The sequence below is a fragment of the Mobula hypostoma genome, chromosome 1 (assembly GCF_963921235.1).
Source record: "Mobula hypostoma chromosome 1, sMobHyp1.1, whole genome shotgun sequence".
Lineage (NCBI taxonomy): Eukaryota > Metazoa > Chordata > Chondrichthyes > Myliobatiformes > Myliobatidae > Mobula > Mobula hypostoma.
In genome coordinates this window covers 231,795,104-231,814,308 of record NC_086097.1, presented here as the reverse complement: position 1 = coordinate 231,814,308, position 19,205 = coordinate 231,795,104, and the positions used below count along the sequence as shown (strand labels likewise).

At 39.8% G+C, this 19,205-nt stretch overlaps 1 long non-coding RNA gene across 2 annotated transcripts in view; it reads left to right on the top strand.

Annotated features, from left to right (window-relative positions):
* Positions 1-42: 42 nt before the first annotated feature.
* LOC134355703 (uncharacterized) overlaps positions 43-19,205 on the top strand; it is a 110,746-nt gene continuing 91,583 nt past the window's right edge. Inside the window, exon 1 of one of the 2 annotated variants that reach the window (XR_010020162.1) lies at positions 43-457. This is a non-coding gene — a long non-coding RNA (uncharacterized LOC134355703). The remainder of the gene's footprint in view (positions 458-19,205) is intronic. The other variant, XR_010020161.1, reaches the window with a different exon arrangement.

Sequence of the window (19,205 nt, the reverse complement as noted above, 5' to 3'; positions counted from 1 at the left end):
GCGCTTCCCTCTCGCAGCAACGCTCGCTTATTAAAGTATCAATGCCGCTATCTACATTTCCCTCTGGCATATCCCACACACAAGCCGATCGATACTACCGTTACTCTTCGAGAAATATCAATATTCGAGCGCCACCATATCTCTGGCACTGTGGGTCTTTAATTCTGACACTTAAGTGGTTTGCAATGCGCTTATCATTATCCAACAGCAGAGACATGCTTTTGATTTCGTTATCAGTTTTGAAAATTCCTTACGTACAGTCCTGCGAGGGAAATTCTTTTTGTATCGCAGTTTGTTGCATAAGAAGAGCTTATTAATTAATAGTCTGTCCTGTTAATTTGTCTGCGATTGGACTCGAATCATTTGTAAAAGTCTATCGGTTTAGCTAAACCATCTCGGCGTCAGAGGCCTGACACCTTCCACTAACTTGCCGGGGATCCTTCTTTGAACTTTAAAAGTAAGTGATAATTTACTCCCCGGATTCATTACCTAAACCGCACAACGGACAAAGTGCAAATTGAAATAAACAATTAGTCAAATAATCACCATAGTGACTAAATAAACGTCTTAAACTGAGGGATGGCAGAATAATCCGAAGCTGCTTTGTTTTTCCTTGGTGCAAATGAAAATAGAGCAGATCTTTCCAAAATGTTTATGGCCCTGTAGCATTATAGATATCACAGAATTTTACATTTTACAGGTATAATTCGGGTCATCATTTCAGCTTAGAAAAACTGAACTCAGCGAAAGATGTGTTCAGAAAATAGCCCAGATTGCGTTGTTAAGAATGATTAAGTACATGCGTTGGAACTATATATTAATATTTGCATGAATTGCGCCTATTGTACATATATTATACATACATATTGTATGTATGTGTTTACAATCATAGTTTGTATGTTCTGCAATCAATCAGTTGATTCTAAATGCCTTGACAGTGCACTTGACTTGCATGAAAGTCTATTTTGTGTGTTCATTTAGTGAACAGTTTGTGGTTGGGCGGCTTGTCACAGAGATAACGCATCTAGAGCATTGATGTAGCATCGTTAAAATAGCTGTGTGGAATACCCCTGCGGTTTGTACTTTCAAGCTTTTAAAGAATTAATTTCTCGTGAATCTTTTCCTGAATAACTTGGCTTCTAATATAGTTCCTGGTATTAAACTATTTTTTTCTAAATGTGAAATATGGTTAATTCTTTCAATGCTAAAAGACTCTGCGTGATTGTGTGAAATGATTGCATGATTTCGCAAGTGGGATTGCGATTTTTTTTGCCGAATGGTGTGAAGTTGGTGTCGGTTTTATTCTGGTGGTCGATGTTTGAAAGTATTTTCTCGGGTTTAGAAGATGGTTGGTTATTTTTTTTTGCGCGAAAGAGGAAGGCCGAGAATTTGCACTGAGCTGATTGACTGGCTCTATCCTGCAGCGGCGGACGGCAGCGAGTGAGGCGGCGGTCAGCAGAAGAGTGATGAGGTGGCTGAACTAAACAGAACATGCTGTGTGTGTTCCCCTCTGATAGCAGTGTTACAGCATGGCGCACAGGAATGAATGCTGGACGCCGTACTGTCTCCCCATCCGAGAGCTCTCTCGCAGTTTTACAGGCTACAGGGAAGAAAGGAAAATAACATCAACACACTCGCATTCCCACAATCATTTACAGTTGGACTTTGGCATAATTCAGTCCACCTATTTATTCACAGAATATTCTTTATTGCCGTTCTTTGTCCGCAGGCTCCTCATTAGCTCGTCTTGCATACAATACCAAATTAGATTTTTTGACATATTTTGTAATGAAGAATGTTCTCATTCCTTCAACTTAAATTATTAAAATAAATATGATTCTTCATGCATTGCTTATTCGATAGGAGGCAGACGAAGATTCGATTGTAACGCACATTTTAATATGATTTTTGAATATTGAGAACGCGTTTGCAACACACTTACGATTCACCCAATCGTCATTACAGGCTACGGCACTATCAGGTGATAAATCGGTTTTAAACCGAATTGTCATATAGCTAATGTACGTTGTTTGAATTATCCTACGGGGCAGCCGATACTGAATAATGAAATATTTCCATTAAGAATTACCAGGAAACCATTTCTAAATATTCCTGATGATTGAAAGGAGTTTACGTTTTGAAATAAAAACTCGTCATTATAATTAAAACTAGTGAAAGCGAATGTTTTATCGAATTTTAGATTAGCAATTCACGTCGGTTTACGTATGCTCAGAATTTTACTAGTGGGAATGTGCGCGGCTGTCACTGTGTGTGAGGACTGTTCCACTTTTCTAGTTTGCTACTTTACATCGAAAAAATGTCGCTGCCCTGCCATATATCCAAGGAAACGCATAATTTTGGGTTCAAAACGATATATATTCAGAGCAACACTTGTTTTTTTTTAATTAATCCGGATTAATATGGTGCAAGATTGTAAATGCGACCCGAATGAGTGATGTTAAGGCACGTAATGAGAAGCCTGCGAACCAAATAAAACAATAAAAAAAGCAGCTTTCAAATCCCTTACTCACTCTTCCTTCAGTTAGTCCTGATGAAGGGTCTCGGCCTGAAACGTCGACTGCGCCTCTTCCTACAGATGCTGCTTGGCCTGCTGCGTTCACCAGCAACTTTGATGTATGTTGGTTGAATAAAAAAAAGTATTTAGGTGGATTGAATTGTGCTAAAGCCCAACTAGCGAACTTCGAGGTAAGACAGCATGATTGGGAAAGTAAATTATCGTCTGGACCCTTTCAGAGAAAAACCGATCACATAAAGTCTGTACCAATACTTCCCAGCAGCGAAGAGAAGATACTGGCTAAATTTTCAGATGAATAATGGCGACTTCCTTTCGAAATTATAGAGGGGTGCAAAGTGTAGAAATAAATCAGCTATTGTCTACGTGATATGTTTGGTGCTGAAATGGCGTCAAATGCAGGTTATTTTATGTCATAGATGCATGGAACACCACAGTATAGAATCGCGCCTTGCGGCCCATGTAGTCCGTGCTGAACAATTAACCTGCACCAGTCTCTCCATAGCTCCACATGACATAGCTTTCTATACCCCTCCCATCCATGACTCTATCCAAATTTCTCTTAAATGTTGAAATCGTACCCGCATCCACCACTTCAGAAACGTGTTGACATACCATTCACACTTTGGTATATTCCTTTTCCTTGATCAGAAATGCATCCAAAAAAACCATCAACTAGCAAAATGTTGGCCCAGCGCAACACCGTGTAATAGATGAACATCAAAATACGGGAGAGACACGCCACTTTCTGAAAGGCTCACTGTGAATCTGTAAAGAGTTGAGCACATCAACGCTGGTCACTTATTCAATACCAAGTAAATTTGGAATCATAAACATACAAGATTTTGCAGATGTTGGAAATGCAGAGTAACAGATACTAAATGCGGCAGGAATTCGGGCAGTGTCTATGGAGAGAGATAAAGAGCCGACACCCTTCATCAGAACAGGCATGGCGGATTCTGTAACAGAGGATCTTCCATTCATTTAAATTGCTCTTCGGTTCCATCTTGAGTTTGATATCCTAACTCAATTTTAATGTCGCCAAGGTGAAAATAATTTATTACTATTCAACGCATCGAATGGTGCATTAACATCTACTTCGCAAGACTGAATCTGAGATTTGTGTGGATCTCCGGTATGGATTCACCTAACTGCCTAAATCACGTGGTTCTGTTGGGCGCCCCTGTGGTATAACAAGCGATTTTCCTTCTATGAGTGATGAGAGGTGTTGGTCTTTTAAGAAAAATAAGGAAATATCTCCTTTTTTTTCAGCCCTTCGACTATGGATACACTCCCACCCTCCATTTTTCTGGAATCTCTACATTTCTGTAATTCAACTATTAGATCCAGTAAAATTTGTTAAATTCCGCTGCTATCTGTCACTGAGAAAGACGTGCTAATGAGTACCTAATTGGAAAATTGAGAGACTAACTATGGATAGTTATTTTTGCCTGATACATTTAATGAAACCAAATACAGAAAAAAATATTCAATTGCAACTAATTGTCTATGCTGCTTCCTTGAAAGTGTTTTACGCAGGTCATTTTTATGACCTATTCAAAGTTCGGAGAGAATTCAAAGTAAAATTATTATCAAAATACATATGTGTCCCCATCTACAACCCCGTGATTCATTTTCTTGCGGGCATACTCAATAAATCTATAATAGAGTAATAACTATCTATGGAAACATCGAATAATAAGAATCAATGAAAGACTGCACCAAGTTACAGTCTGTAAACGACAACACACGGTGCAAATACAAAAAGAAAGAATAAATTATTATTATTATTATTATCAAGTACGTAAACAGATAGATAGATACACAGACAGATAGGTAGATAGACAGGTAGATAAACAATAAATATCGAGAACATGAGATGAAATGCCCTTGAAAATGAATCTTTGAGAACATTTCTGTGATGGGCAAGTGAAGTTCAGTAAAGTTATTTCTCACCATACACTACTACTACTACTACTGTACACCATACAGAATTGTTCAAACTATTGTCTACTGACATTAGAATAATCATAGCAGCAGATCACAAATACTAATATATACACAAGTATATGTTATTTTTGCAGCAGTCCAGAAAATTTAATATAGATTCGTTAAATCTGAACATTTTTACTATTTTTGACCGGGTGTATCAAAGAGGAACAGTATTGCCACAAGTGGAAGAAATTGTATTTTGTTATAAACGCGTAATAACTATCTGTAGTATCTAATCATTCCAGCAGGTACCAGAATTCCGTTGCTTAAAAAACTGTGAAAGTTACCTACTCTTCGATTCCAAAACAAAAAAAAAATTGAAACATATTATATCATCGTTTGGCGAGAATACGAGGAATAAATTAAGTACAGGTGTGTTTTTTTTAAAGACATCTTTATATGGCAGCCCTCTGTTGTTGAAATATGAATGAAGTAGTTAAATTTAATTGGTCAATCACAATGAAAAGAAATTGGCAAGTCCACTTTCGAAACACTGCAGACAAGCTGAAAAGCCGTGAAGTATATTTTGTAAAATGGTAATATCCCGTTAAATTTTCGACCGATTTTCCACAGCCCGTTAATCGTTGTTTGGTCACGGGGATTTGAACTGATATTGTCTCTAAGTGTGTAGGTGGTATAGGGTCCTATTGTTTAAATCTGCTCTTCATCTTTAGATGTCATATAATGCGCAGATTTTGACTAAATCCAAATATATACAAGTAAACGGAATATCGTATCTTCCCATGTTCTACGGAAGGTAAACAAGGCGAGTGAACAAAGATAGAGTTGGCGCTAGTACTGTCATAGGTCATCTTATCTTTCCATTATTCCCAATCCAGATATAAACCAAACAGCTAGTCCTTTCTTCTTTCTTGCAAAATAATCCTTTAAACGGACCTCTCTTTTGATCCCGTGTCTCAATTTTTCGCTAAGTACATTCCTATCTGACTTACAGAAAGTCACCCTTTCTGCTCTGTAGTCAGAAAGTGTTCTGCTTTTTTTCGTCAGGTCCCTGTGTAAAACAAAATAGTCACTGTGTAACTGATAGTTGTGACCTCCGACGTGTATAGTTGTTCTACAGGATGACCAAATTCTGGGTGGAAGGAAAATCCCAATTTGTTAACATTTCCTGTGCTTCATTGTCGGGGTATTGTCAAACGTTTCTTGTTTTAGAATCGGATCATGTGAATTGGAGTCAATAACACAAATATTGTTTACTGTCTGGAGCTAAAGCAATAAACTATTGACCTGATGTTTACAGATATTCAACAGAATGTATATAATCCTTAAGGATGGATATAAGTAACTCTGAACATTGGTCATTTCTCTGCAATTAAATTTATCTACTTGCCCCAAGCCAAAAATTTTAAGTTGGTAGTTGTAGTAAAATAATGTATGGTATGTGGAGAGCTGTCATCTATTTGATACTAATAACCAATTAGAGTCTTGGAAAAGTACAGCACAGAAATAGGCACTTCATGCCAGCTAGTCCATGCCAGAACATTTAAATTACCTATTCCCATTGACCAGCGCTGGTACCATAGCCCTCCCTACCCCTACCATCCATATTTCCATCCAAACTTCTCTTAAATGTTGAAATCTAGCTTGCATATGCCACTTGCACTGGCAGCTCGTTCCACATTCTCACCACCCTCTGGGCGAAGAAGTTTCCCCTCATATTCCCCTTAAACTTTTCACCCTTAACCTATGACCTCTAGTTGTCGTTCTACCCCATGTTGCTAAGTAATATTAATCATCAAAGATGTCTCATTATTGATGCCAGTTAATATGAAACCTTAGATAGTGTTTAATAGTATTTAACATTTCTATCAATTGGCAAAATTGAATTCTCCTGTAAGCGTGTGATAAATATGCAGTGGCATTGATCAGAGCTACTTCAGATTCTGAGTTCTTAAAAATGCAAGTAAACAAGTGTTCAGTGCACCTTTTTTACCACTGTAATAATAATCAGGAATTCATTATCAATATTTTAGCTGGGAATTGAGAACTGAAACAATACACATGGCACAGATGGAGAAACTTTCTACATTCCTGCCTCCTCTGATAGACAGATAGACATACCTTCTGCAGTAACACCAATTTCATATTCATGCAATTCAAGAATGAAGATTTCAAACTTTATATTACTGAACATAAGACACTACAGCACAGTACAGGTCTTTCAGACTATGATGCTGTGTCAACCTGTGTACTCCCTTCCCTTGCACATAGCCCTCCATTTTTCCTTCATCCATATGCCTATCTAGGAGTCCCTTAAATATCCCTAATGTATTACAGTTTAGCAACTATTACAATCATATTGCAATTCAGCAAGCAGTGAGAGATTTATTAAAGACTTTTACTCCATCTTACCTGTCTACACTACAATTTGTTTTCCAACCATCTGTGCGAAGTGAAGTTTTCCATTAAATATTTAACTACTTTTATTTATCGGTGAGCTTCATAATATGTAACTTTAAGTTCATAATACGCCAGATTAATAATTGGTGTTTGGATCACGTAATATGTGCAACAAAATCCAATTGTTTGTGATTTTGCTCAAACGGGATGTATGTTTTTCTGGCCTCAGTCCCCATCTGTCCATCCTTTATCTTTTTGTTGGACAAGCAAACTAAGGGAATTTGCTAAGCCTGGTTATTTTTATGCAAGATAGAGAATAGTTTTGTTTTCAATATGGTTTAAATGTTCCATGCTTATCCTGCAAAGCACTAAAAATTCATAAGCATTTCATACCATAGTCATATTTCCTTTTTGGATTAGAAGAACATGTCTTGAGGCAGAAGCCCATAAGATCAGAATTACATCCAGGTTGTCTAGCAAGAGAGACCAATTCAAAACTAAATATTTGTGCATATCGTATACATTGTTAGTTTGCTATGAATTATGGTAATGCAGGATTGGGTGTCTATTCTCCCAGTTGAGTACTTAAGAACTCTCAACCGTTCTCCTTCAGTTAAAGTCACAATGATTGGCTCGATATTTTTTTTTAGTGGTTGGCTACAACTTGCTAGGCCATTTTAGAGGGCACTTTAAGAGTCAACCACATTTCTGTGGGTCTGGAGTCACATATAGGCCAGATCAAGTAATGGCGACAGGATTCCTCCCCTAAATGACATTATGAATCAGATGGGTTTTTACCACAATTGACTGGTTTCATGGTTATCAAATATTTTTATTGAATTCAAATTCACCATCTGCCATGGTGGAATTTGAACTCATGTCCCCAGCATAGAACTGGGACTCTGGATTACTGATCCAGTGGTAATTACCTCCACGCCAAATCTCCCACTCTAAGATAGATACAATAGTTAGTTGTAAACACACTTACATGTAAACTGTCATATTCTGGGACTCCACATCTGGTCTAATTTGTATTTACATTGTTATTTTGTATCCATGGAGGAACATTTAACCCAAAGGCAATTTGACGTTCATAGAATTTGGAGCACCGAAACAGACTATTTGGGTGAACAGATTTTGCAGATGTTCATACTTCACACAAGCCTCTTCACATTTAACTTTATCCTGCCCAGTCAACGTACATTCAGTACCTCCCGGCCACTGGGTGTATGTTCGCGGTTTTCTGCTGCTGTCGCCCATCCACTTCAAGGTTTACCATGTTGTGCATTCAGAGATGCTCTTCAGCACACCACTGTTGTAACACATGGTTGTTTGAGTTACTGTCACCTTCTTGTCAGCTTGAACCAGTCTGACCATTTCTCCTCTGACTTACCTCATTAACAAGGTGTTTTTACCCACAGAACTGCTGCTCTCTGGATGTTTTTTTTTTGTTTTTTTTTCCACACCATTCATTGTAAACTCTAGAGAAAGTTGTGCATGAAAATCCCAGGAGATCAGAAGTTCCTGAGATACTCAAACCACCCCATCTGGCACCAATATTCACTCCATGGTCAAAGTCACTTGTATCACATTTTTTCCACATCCTGATGTTTGGTCTGAACTACAAATGGATGTCTTAACCATGTCTGCATGAGATGCTGATAGGCTGATTAGATATTTGTATTAAAGAGCGGGTGTACAGGTGTACTTAACAAAGTGGGCACTGAGCGTAGGTCACATGAAAACTTGTAGTCTAACTAGTAGGCCGAAATACAGAGACAAGAATTCGTCGTTCAATCATTGACTTCTTCAACACAGCCACTAAGCAAATAAAGATATAATTTACAAAAAATAGATCACTGTCTTGCCTGTGGGGGTGATGTTTAACCTGGAAAACAATAACAACGTTAAAGCTAAAGTAAGGTCAGATAACTGTTCCGTTTTATGATTGGTTGACAATTTTGGATTTTGTTTTACTTAGACGAGGCAATACAGGTGGTTTATTTAGCTGAAATAGTTTTGCTCAGACAGGGTATATGTTTTTCCAGACTCAATCCCTACATTATTTTCCATTGGACACATCTGACATTGTGCATCTTGTACGTAAGAACAAAAAGAAAATGGTAAACCATGGTTATTTTTGTTTTGGTACTGAGGTAGCATATTCTCATTAAGTTGAATGTTGCATGCTTATGCCACTGAGTACTAAAAATTCATAAAATGTATATACCATAGTTTACTTAGTTTTCTTAGGTACTAAATTCATAAAGCTGTAAGTTTGATAAAAAATTTAAAAAATGGAAATGCTGACAATCTGAAACAAAAACAGGAAACATTGGAAAAACCCAGCAGGTCTGGCTGCATCTGTGAAAAGAGAAACACTCAGTGTGTTTGATCAGCAACCCTTTATTGGGACAGTGTTAATGTTTGGTTTTGGCCGAAAGATCTTTAATTTGATAAAAGCAGAGTGGTAAATATTTACAATAATGAATACTGTACTGAAATTATTTATGAAATTGTTGCACCAGATCACAACAGATCAAAATGATATGATTGCTTTCTTCTAATTATCTTTGGTTTAGTATGAATTTTTATACATGGTAAAATTAAATAATATTTTATTCTGAGAGAAAGAGCCAAAGAAGCATTTATAAACACATTTCCAGATTGGGTAAAAGACATTGCAATATAAATACTTCCAGTGTTAGGGGTGAATCTCAGTAGAAGAATAAGGTTTTTCTTTCCTGATTGTGTCACTTAGCCAAAGTGAAAATTAAGTAGCAGAATGTGGTGGGTGTTTAGTATGTGTCCGTAAACTCATTTCATTCAGATTCCTTACAAGCACTAGAAACAGACATACTCGAATTTATCAGATTAGTTTATTCTGCTCTCATACTGTGGTCATTGAGTTAAAGAATAATGTAAAAACAGGGTACATGAGATAAATCCTTTCAAGTGCATTATTGAAAAATTTGAGAAATGATCATCTTACTTGATAAGAAGGAAAGAATTTGATTTTCTTTTGTTGGTTATGAAAATTAAACAAGTAATGATTTCACCTTTCACATTATGAAAATAGGATCACTATCAGTATTGTTGGATAGCATGTTTCCAATATTGGTGATATGTCAATGAGAAAATAACAATTAGGTCAGCATTGGACGGATAGACTTGCAAATTCAAGTTGTTTTTCATCTCTGATTTAATAAAGCTGTTCGCAAATTTATCATTCCAGTTAACTCTGGGATGCAATTTCAACTTTATCCATGTTCTATCCTTAACCCAGCCACTGCTAACTCCTCATCATTGCCTCTGCCTTTACACACACATCTTTCCCAAACTTCTCTCAACCCACGTTGTACTATCAGTGATCTGTAAATTTAAACTCAGACAAAACCTTATTGCTTGTACTTTTACTCACACATAATCTCACCCATCTATTGTCAGCATATTCACTGACTTGCCCCAGCATTACCTTGACTTTGGATTCCCTATCCTTATCATTAAAGCAGCCAATGGTGATGCCTCAAAAGAAAGCATCGATCATTATGGACCCCCACCACCCTGGACTTGCTCTCTTTTCATTATTACCATCAGAAATGAGGTACAAAAGCCTGAAGGCACACATTCAATATCTTAGGAACAGCTTCTTCCCTTCTGCCATTAGATTTCTAAGTGGATAATGAATGGACATGTTGGTGAAATTGGTTGGCAGAGGGGAAGAAGCTGTTCCTGAATCACTGAGTGTGTGCCTTCAGGCTTCTGTAAGTCCTGCTGAAGGGTCTCGGCCCGAAGCGTCGACTGTACTCTTTTCCATAGATGCTGCCTGGCTTGCTGAGTTCCTCCAGCGTTTTGTGTGTTGAATGAACCCATGAACACCATCTCACTATTTTTTGCATCACCTATTTAATTTTTAAAATATATTTCTTATTATAACTTGCAGTATATTTTATATATTGCATTGCACAGCAGCTGAAAAAAACACAAACTTCACGATGTATGTCAGTAAATATAAACCTGATTCTGGCTTTATCCTCTGTTAATCCCGTTAATTAATTCCTCCCTTTCAATCCTCCCATGTCTGTGCATTCACTTAATTCTTCGCTCTTATGTAGACATATTTTCAATTGTTCCAATTTTGACCTCAGGCCTTTAGTTTCTAGGCCCCTAAGACAGACGCCACGATAGTGCCGTGGCGAGTGTGACGCTGTTACGGCTCTGGGTCATTGGAGTTCAGAGTTCAATTCCGGCAACCTCTGTGTTTGTGTAGGTTTCATCCAGGTGCTCTGGTTTCCTCTGACACTCCAAAGGTGTACCATTTAGTAGGTTAATTGGTCATTGTAAATTGTCCTGTGATTAGGCAAGGGTTAAATCAGTAGGTTGCTGGGCGGCACAGCTCGATGAGCTGGAAGGGCCTGATTGCACTGTATCTCTAAGTAATAAATATTCCTAGTAAACTTTTCAACCTCTTTAACTGTCAGTTTCCCAAAAGATAATCCTCAGGGATTGCCTTTCTGTTCAAATTTTTGAATATCAATTTCAGCCTATATGTGTTCGGGCATATGTACTTAGTGTTAAAATTTGTTTGATAATGCACCACTAAACTGCCCTTAGTCATTCCTAAATATTAAATGTACTTTTTATACTCTGCATATTATTGTTTTTGTTTGCTTATGTGAATGATAAAAATGACTCAAGAAGCTTTTTATTAGTTCCTGTTGTTTTTAATCTATATTATTTTAATATCTGTTCTATTATCCACAGCTATAACTTACTCAAGGATGAAGTTCAAATGTTAATAAAAGTGAAGTTATGGAAATAGATACAAACATTTTATGTTACTTCACAATTTTTATTTCAATCAACCAGTGCAATTATTTTGCAGAATAAGTAACTTCGACAGTCACATAATATTGTTGATTTTTTTTTGAGAGACGATATGCCGACATATATATTCAGGATAAAGTTGCTACAATTCTTTAAAGGAGAGTTCCTAAGAGAACGGAGGTGGTAAATTAACACCCAAGTTTCTTGACATTTATTTGATTGTCTTAAGAATTTCTGCTTGGTTGCCCGCAAGTCGCTGAAGCTTTCTTTCTGTTTTGTGACTCTCACAGGCTGTAGTGTTTCTAAAATTTGTTAAATGATGTTTGATATTTTAGAAGTGACAGAATGGGGAGATTTGATGAAGGGGAAGTATTTACTGAACTCTTCATAATATATATTCTCATAATGCAGCATGTAAGATCTCCTTTCTAAAAGTTACTTTCTGAAAAGTTCAATCCTTTCTTTAAATGTTGTTGGCAAGCATCTCAATATGATTCGAAGTCTTATCTTTATGACCAGTTGTTTATACAGTCTTGCTGATGCTGACATTGCTTTATTATTAGTTCAGAAATTATTTTGTTAAACATTATGAAGTTCTAGTAAAAACCCATTTCTTACATCCTTTCTTAACTGTACAAGTTGGAACGCCCAAGTTTTGAGCTGGAATTGTGTCTCCTGTATATATGTGCAGGTATGTAAAATTACTATTGAACACCTCGTTAACATAGAAAAAATTGTCTCAATTTTATGAAAAAATATTCTTTAAGCACTTTCCAGTTTACAAAATATCATTAATCTTGTATTAACACACACAAAGTGCTGGAGGAACTCAGCAGTCCAGGCAGCATCTATGGAAAAAAGTACAGTCGACATTTTGGGTCAAAACCCTTTGGCAGGATTAATCTTGTATTAATCTTTCCATTATAATAGTCTGTTGCAACATTTATAAGGGCATTCACCCAAATAATGTATCATTCTACAGTATAATTACATAGCTTGGAAGCCAGAAATTGCTCAAAATATATTAACATTTGTTTCATGTTTATTTTTGTGTGGAAATTTCTAATGTTAAAAATTTGGATCGTAAAGTAGATATTCTTCCAGATACTATGTTGTTAGTCATTTCTGTAAGTGGTGTCAGTGTCTAATTTGAGGAGTGTCAGAGACCCGATCGCCATGGTCGCCCTCTGTCAGGTCATCCCCCTCAACAGCATCCAAAATGAGATAATGATTACTGAGGGGGTTGGCCACAGGAGTGCTCTCTACAATCTGAGCTCTTCCCTTCCCACCCCTTCCCTGACAGTCACCCACTTATCTAACTCTTGCAGCCTCCGGGTGACTAACTCCCTGTAGCTCCTATCTATCTCCTGTTCACTCTCCATAATAAGCTGTAAGTCATCGAGCCGCAGCTCCAGATCCCTAACACGGTCTCTCAGGAGCTGCATCTTGGTGCACCTGGCGCAGATGTGGCCATCTGGGAGGCTGGAAAATTCCCAGGATTCCCACATCCGACACCCAGAGCAAAATACTAACCCTACTGACACATTCTCTGTTCCTCAAAAAGATCCAAAGAAAAACCAAAAGTGAAGTCCACCTACCCACTTACCTCGCCAAAGCCTGCTTTCACCAAGCCCTGAATGAGCCAAAGCCAGTTGCTTCTACTCTCTCCACTGGCCTACTCCCGACAATGGCCGCTCCACTTATCCCTTCTGTACCCTTATTCAGTTGGCATATCTCACTCCTGTATGCCTTCTCGTCGCCACCTGAGATTATACCAACAATTGTTGTATCATCAGCAAATTTATAGATGGTATTTGAGCTATGCCCAGCCACACAGTCATGTGTGTATAGAGAGTAGAGCAGTGGGCTAAGCACACACCCCTGAGGTGCGCCAGTGTTGATCATCAGCGAGGAGGAGATGTTATCACCAATCCACACAGATTGTGGTCTCCTGGTTAGGAAGTCAAGGATCCAATTGCAGAGGGAGGTACAGAGGCCCAGGTTCTGCAACTTCTCAATCAGGATTGTGGGAATGATGGTATTAAATGCTGAGCTATAGTCGATGAACAGCATCCTGACGTAGGTGTTTGTGTTGTCTAGGTGGTCTAAAGCCATGTGGACAGCCATGGAGATTGCGTCTGCCGTCGACCTACTGTGGCGATAGGCAAATTGCAATGGGTCCAGGTCTTAGCTGAGGCAGGAGTTCAGTCTAGTCATGACCAACCGCTCAAAGCATTTCATCACTGTCAATGTGAGTGCTACAAGGCGATAGTCATTAAGGCAGCCCACGTTATTCTCCTTCGGCACCAGTAGAATTGTTGCCTTTTTGAAACAAGTGGGAACTTCCACTCATACTCCCACTAGTTGGTTGGCACAGATTTTCAGAGCCTTACCAGGTACTTTAAGGGGCCTTTCCACCTTGCAAGATTCACTCTCTTTAAAAACAGCCTAACATCTGCCTCTGAGATGGAGACCACAGGGTCATCAGGTGCAGCAGGTGTAGTTGTGTTCTCCCTTTCAAAGCGGGCATAGAAGACGATGGTAGTGAAGCATCGCTGCCATTCATGCTATCGGGTTTCGCTTTGTAGGAAGCAATGTCTCGCAGACCCTGCCAGAGTTGCCGCGCATCTGATGTCACCTCCAACCTCATTCAAAATTGTCTCTTCACCCTTGAAATAGCTCTCTGCAAATCATACCAGATTTCCTTAAGTGAACTTGTAACCCTGATCTACACCTGCGCTTCCTCTGAGGTGTCCTCCAAGGGCACTTCTGACCACTATTGGTGTTGTTTCTGTCAGTTTTAAGCAGCGATAGTTCATTTAAATGCATTAAAACATCTTTGTTGACTGTACTGTCCTAAGCAGTTGTGCTCTTTAGCTGTATCAGGCTGAAATGGCAATATCTAATCGTATCCATTGAGAGTTGCTGCTACTCAAGTCGCGCCTAGGCACCCCGGAACATCTTTCGTGATGTGAAGCCAGATTGCATGATGTTACCATTTTTTCCAAAGCTGAATTATGAAGATTGTTGTTAGACACTAGTAATTTGCTTTATTTTGCAGTCAGCTGGTGAACTTGTAGACCAATAGTTATGAATAGACCTTCAATTCAGATGACACAATTTACCATTATGTAATCCAGCAAATAAAAGAATTAAAATTCAGTGCTTCCCAACATGATTTAAGTAAAACCAAACCCATCCGGCTCCCATCTAATTTAATTAATTTTCAAGACCTGATGGTCACTAACAAGCATAACTGGAACCTCAACAGGTAGTGACATTTGGTGTTTGCATACTCTGGCTCTACGTACAAATTGAAACAGTCACACAAAGGAGGCCATGAAGTTGGGGGCTATAATACAGTAGGTACCAATTTCCTATCTTCTCTGGAGATTTGTACATCGCAACTCAACCAACACGACCTCGGAATGCAACAGATGGTGACTTGGATGGCTGGAGCACTTTTGCAGGAACAAGGTGTGGGCCACACTTGTGTCACGTCCAGCAATACTAAAAGCCCTCACACCTGGTGGTTGGGTTCTTGTCTCCCACACGCCCTGCTCACTGCGGCCACATTCCCAGTGTGTTGTTCACCTTGGCTATGTGCTCTGGCTCCGCCCCCAAACCAGACACCCAGCACCTTTGTTTATTCAGACTGGATGGTGAACGGAGCAGAGCATTAGTTGGGCCATTTGCCAAAGAACTTGGCCCCGGTCTTGCTGTGATTGACTCTGGTCCCCTGAACCTAGTTCAAACTGGTCAGAGATACTGATCAGTCTGTGTACCTTCCACAGGTCAGAGCAGAAGAGGCCTTGGTTTCCCCCAGGAGCTGTGGATTCCTCCCACATTCCAAAGACATACGATTAGGTGGTTAGTAACCTGTGGGCATGCTTTGCTGGCGGTGGAAGTACGGCGACAATTGCAGGCTGCCTGGTTGCTTCACTGCACTTCTGACTAGCTTTGGCTGTCCTCATTCCCAACCCCACCCCCACAATACCATGTGGAACGGCTGTGTTTTCCTTCAAATATGCAAGTTCTGAACCAGAGAGATCCTTTGGTAATTGCTCATTGTTGATTTGATTTGACCCAGGTGATGCATTTCACCATATGTTTCAGAGTGCCTGTGACAAATGAAGTTTTAGATCCAGTTTTGGGTGAACAGACTTACAACTGTTGGGACTCCAGCACTGGAGCCAGTACTGTGTGAAATCCAGACTGGTTAGGGATTGGGGGAGTCATGTCCTGCCTGCGGATGGCACCCCCAGCCTTCACTGCACTTCTGACTGGATTTGGCTGTCCTCGCTCCCTGCCCCATCCCCACAACACCATAAGGAACAGCTGTGTTTTTCTTCAAATGTGCCCATTCTGTATCAGAGAGAACCTTTGGTAACCCTGCCTCAGATGATCCCTGAAGGGAAGACCAGGCCAAGTCAAATAATCTATCATCCATAGATTTTGTAATATGTAATTACAGTATCATGCTCTATGATGATTCTGCCTGGTGTTGCGGTACAGTAGTTCCATTATTTTTCAGGTAGTACATGTCTGTGAAGAGTTTGCACATTCTTCCCATGGCTTTCCGATGCTGTAATTTCACACAGTGTCATCTCAGAACATGTAATCATCTCCTCACACAGCTGAGGAGATCACAATGACCTACGAACTGCTGCAGGCAGCGTTGTCGGCTGACCACTGCATTTGTTCATAATTCAGTTTACCACTCACTTTAAGTGGGTTCATGTCTTCATTAAAACAATAGACTGTGGTACACATGCCGCAGGCAGAATTGATATCAACAATAATTTGAGAATTATTATATATTGTGAGACAATGGCTTGAAACCAATGTTCAAACGAATCGTGAAAGTGTTCTATTTTGCTGGTGGCAACTGATCGTCTCTCACCTTTGTTTAGTTACTAGACAAAGCATCAAACTGAATTCACTGGCAGTTGTTTGTACACATTGTCTGGATACCTTGTGGATAAGAACTCAGACAGATATCCAAAAGGTTTGAGCAAGGCCCGGCTGTTGCAAAACTTTCTGAGATACACATTCTGTATTCTAACCTTCAGGAATTCAAGACTCAAGATTCAAGATTGTTTATTGTCTGTCTTCAGTACACAAGTGTAAATGAGAATGAAATGATTGTAACCCCAGATCCAATGCAGCAAAACAAAATACACAGTAGCAGAAAGACAACAAGACATTGGAGCAGAATTAGGCCATTTGACCCATAGAGTCTGCTCTGACATTTCATCATGGCTGATCCATTTCCCTCTCAACCCCATTCTCCTACCTTCTCCCTGTAACCTTTCACACCCTGACTTATCAAGAATCTATCGACCTCCTCCTTAAATACACTCAATGACCTGGCCTCCACAGCTACAGCTGCCTTTGGCAATGAATTCCACAGATTCACCCCCTCTAGTTAAAGAAATTCCTCCTCATCTCCATTCTAAAAGGACGCCCCTCTATTCTGCAGTTGTGCCCCTTGGTCCTAGATTCCTCCATTACAGAAAATATTCTCTCCACATCCACTCTATCTTGGACTTCCAAGAGTCCATAGGTTTTAATGAGATCCTCATGCTTCTAAATTCCAGTGAGTACAGGCCCAGAGCCATCAAACACTCCTCATAAGGGAAGCTGTTCAGTCCCCGAATCATTTCTGTGAACCTCCTTTGAACCCTCTCCAATGTCAGCCCATCCTTTCATCGACAAGGGGCCCAAAACTGCTCACAATACTCCAAGTGAGGCCCCACCAATGCCTTATAAAGCCTCACCACCCCATCCTTGCTTTTATATTCTAGTTCTCTTGAGATAAATGCTATCATTGCATTTGCCTTCCTCACCACTGACTCAGCCTGCAAGTTAGCCTTCAGGGAATCTTGCACCTTGGATTTTTGAATTTTCTCTCCATTTAGAAAATAGTCTACATTTTTATTCCTTCTATTAAAGTGCATGACCATACACTTCCCGACACTATATTTCATCTGCCTCTTCTTTGCCCGTTCTCCTAATCTGTCTAAACCCTTCTGAAGGCTTCCTGCTTCCTTAGCACTACTTGGCCTTCCACCTATCTTTGTACTGTCCACAAACTTGGCCACAAAACTGTCAATTCCTAAGAACACGATAAGTATAAAGACCAAAGATTAGCTTATATACATAGACTGACTGTATGTACATAAAGTGACACTAGGCACAGGAGCATCTAAATGCAAGGTGACTCTGACAGGAAATGATGAAGTTGTGATGGAGGTTTTGATCAGCCTTACTGCTTGGGGAAAGTACCTGGTTTTGACTCTGGTGGTCCTGCCATGGATGCCATGTAGCCTCCTCCTTGATGGGAGTGGGACCAACAGTCCACGGTGGGATCCTTCATGATATTGCTGGCCATTTTCCAGCATCTTTCTGTCTGTATGTCATGATGATGGGTAAAACTGGTGCCAATGATGCATTTTGACGACCCGTTGTAGAGCCTTTTTATCCGCTCCAGTGCAGTTTCCGTACCGTGCAGTGACGCAGTACGTTAGGATGCTCCCTACAGTGCTTCTGTAGAATGACATGAGTAATGTCCAGCTCTCTGAGCCTCCTGAGAAAGCAGAGGTGTCGGTGAATTCTGCGTTGAATAGAGTGTGCACTGCTCTGATTTGCTCTCTGTATTGTTCTACTTAAAATAAAATGGAATTCCCCTGACCTGTAGAATTACGGAATTGTTCTACATAAAACATAGAACATTACAGCACAGTGGAGGTTCTTTGCCCCACAATCCTGTTTGTACCATATTTTTAACATTCGTAGATAAATCTAACTCTTCACTCCCACATGACCCTCCATCTTTTCTACCATCCATGTGCTTATCTAAGAGTATCTTAAATGTCCCTAATATATCTGCATCCACCAGCACCCCGGCAGCGTGTATCATGCACACACCACTCTGTGAAAAATGTACCTTTGACTCCTCTGTAATAAGCTGCCAGCACGGGTGGTGGGGGGGGGGTGGTGCATGCAAGCTCGATTTCAATGTTTAAGAGAGGATTGGGTAGGCACATGGATAGTAGGGGTATGCAGGGCTATGGTCTCGGTGCAGGTTGATGGGAATAGGCAGTTTAAGTGGTTTCAGCATGGGGTAGATGGGCCAAAGGGCCTGTTTCTGTGCTGTACTTCTAAGTGACTCTCCCCCCCCCCAACCCACCCCCGTTCTTTCCTCCATTCAGTCTCTGGATGGCCATTCATTCTATGCCTCTTATCATCTTGTAAACCTATCAAGGCACCTTTCATCCTTATCTGCTGCAAGGAGAAAAGTCCTACCTCACTCAACCTATCCTCATAAGACATCCTTTCCAATTCAGGCAGCTTCCTGGTAAAGCTCCTTTGCATTCTCTCTAAAGCATCCTGTCAAAGAGGGCATGGTAGCTTTCTATATCTCATGCCTTTGTAGAGAAACCTCGTCTCACTTTGTGTGTAATGTGGAGTGACTGAAGTTTCCTGAATG